Here is a 2,606-nt window from a genome sequence, read left to right as displayed (position 1 = left end):
TATAAAATAATAATTGAACAGAAACATTCATGTATAAAATAATAATTTAACAGAAACATTCATGTATAAAATAATAATTGAACATTATTGATCTGAGGAGCAGCTTTGAGTTTAACTCCATCACTGAACTCTCATCTTGAACAAGCATGAAGGCGACAGTGGAAAGAAAAACTCCCTCATGAGGAAGAAACCTTTAGCAGAACCAGGATCAGGACTAGAGGACCATCTGCTTCGACCGGCTGGGTTTGGTAGGAATAGATACACAATGGCAGGTCAAGAATCACATGTTAAGATAGAAATAGTACCAAATGAAAAATATTCAGTTTTAACAATTAATTTAAGGAAATGTGGTCAGTTTGTCCTCTAGTAGTCTAAGTCTATAGCAGCGTAACAAGCCGACCCTGACTATAGGATTTATCAAGAAGGAAAGTCTTAATCCCAGTCTTAAACTGGACAATGTGTCAGTCTCATGGACAGAAACTGGAAGTTGGTTCCACAAGAGAGGAGCCTGAGAACTGAAAGATCTTCCTCCATTCTGCTGCTGGAAACTCTAGGAACCACAAGTAAACCTGCAGTCTGAGAGTGGAGTGCTCTGTTAGGAAAATATGGAACAATAAGATCTGTAATATAAGATGGAGCTAGGTTGTTGAGAGCTTTGTAGGTTAGAAGTAAGATTTTGAATTCTATTCTGGATTTGACAGGGAGCCAATGGAGAGAAACTAAAACTGGAGAGAGATGATCTCTCCCAGTAACTCCAGTTAAGACTCTGGCAGCAGCATTTTGGATCAACTGAAGACGTTTTAAAGAAGTATTTGGACACCCAGATAATAAACCATTGCAATAGTCCAGTCTAGACGTGACAAATGCATGGAGCAGTTTTTCTGCATCATCTTTAGATCAGATGTTTCTAATGTTAGTGATATTACGCAGGTGGAAGAAGGAGGTTCTAGTAACGTTTTTAATGTGGGGGATAAAAGACATGTCCTGATCAAAAATAACACCAAGATTTTTAACATTAGAGCTGGAGGACAGATTAATGCATCTAAGGAGGGAGAAAGACTGAAACATTCATTCCTAAGGTGCTCAGGTCCAAAAACCAAAACCTCAGTCTTGTCTGTTCAACAGGAGAAAATTAAGGGTCATCCAGGTTTTTATGTCTTTAAGACATGCTTGTAGTCTAAGTAGCTGATTGGATTCAAAACATTCTTTAAAATGTTCTGTAGAACTTTTAGTAACTTCTCTAAAACGTTCTCTTAAATGTTCTTCGAAACATTCTTTAATCTGATTTCTCAAAGTTTGTTCAAAACATTCTCTAAACATTTTGTGTTCTATAATATGTTCTCGGGCAGCACGGTGGCACAACTGGTAGAGCTGCTGCCTCTCAGCGAGCAGGTCCTTGGTTCAAACCCCGGTCCAGGGGCCTTTCTGGGTGGAGTTTGCATGTTCTCTCCGTGCATGCGTGGGTTTTCTCCGGGTGCTCCAGTTTCCTCCCACAGACCAAAAACATGCATGTTAGACTGATTGGTAACTCTAAATTGTCCCTAGGTGTGAATGAGAGAGTGAATGGTTGTTTGTCTCGTTTGTCTCTATGTGTCCCTGTGATGGACTGGAGACCTGTCCAGGGTGTACCCCGCCCCTCGCACAGTGATTGCTGGACATGGGCACCAGCGACCCCCGTGACCCAAAATGGAATAAGCGGGTAAAGATAATGGATGGATGGATAATATGCTCTCTAAATGTTTTTAATACATTCTCTAAATGTTTTTAATACGTTCTCTAAATGTTTTTAATATGTTCTCCAAATGTTTTTAATATGTTCTCTAAATGTTTTTAATATGTTCTCCAAATGTTTTTAATATGTTCTCTAAATGTTTTTAATATGTTCTCCAAATGTGTTTAATATGTCCTCCAAATGTTTTCAATACATTCTCTAAATGTTTTAATACATTTTCTAAATGTTTTTAATATGTTCTCCAAATGTGTTTAATATGTTCTCTAAATGTTTTTAATATGTTCACCAAATGTTTTTAATAGTTTCTCCAAATGTTTTTAATATGTTCTCCAAATGTTTTAATATGTTCTCTAAATGTTTTTAATATGTTCTCTAAATAATTTTAATATGTTCTCCAAATGTGTTTAATATGTTTTCTAAATGTTTTTAATATGTTCTCTAAATGTTTTTAATATGTTCTCCAAATGTTTTTAATATGTTCTCCAAATGTTTTAATATGTTCTCTAAATGTTTTAAATATGTTCTCTAAATGATTTTAATATGTTCTCCAAATGTTTTTAATACATTCTCCAAATGTTTTTAATATGTTCTCCAAATGTTTTTAATATGTTCTCCAAATGTTTTTAATATGTTCTCCAAATGTTTTTAATACATTCTCCAAATGTTTTTAATATGTTCTCAAAATGTTTTTAATATGTTCTCCAAATGTTTTTAATATGTTCTCCAAATGTTTTTAATATGTTCTCTAAATGTTTTTAATATGTTCTCCAAATGTTTTCAATACATTCTCTAAATGTTTTAATACATTCTCTAAATGTTTTTAATATGTTCTCTAAGTATTTTTAATATATTCTCCAAATGTTTTTAATATGTT

The 2,606-nt window shown here is 34.0% G+C and overlaps 1 protein-coding gene across 1 annotated transcript in view; it reads right to left on the bottom strand.

The window, feature by feature from the left end:
- LOC119409772 (mothers against decapentaplegic homolog 4) overlaps positions 1–2,606 on the bottom strand; it is a 14,516-nt gene that overhangs the window by 11,102 nt on the left and 808 nt on the right. The gene's annotated exons all lie outside the window — the stretch shown is intronic.

Source organism: Nematolebias whitei, chromosome 5 (genome assembly GCF_014905685.2).
Source record: "Nematolebias whitei isolate Nwh7 chromosome 5, NemWhi1, whole genome shotgun sequence".
Taxonomy (NCBI): domain Eukaryota; kingdom Metazoa; phylum Chordata; class Actinopteri; order Cyprinodontiformes; family Rivulidae; genus Nematolebias; species Nematolebias whitei.
Note: the sequence above shows the minus strand (reverse complement) of the source record. Positions and strands in the feature narration are given on the sequence as shown.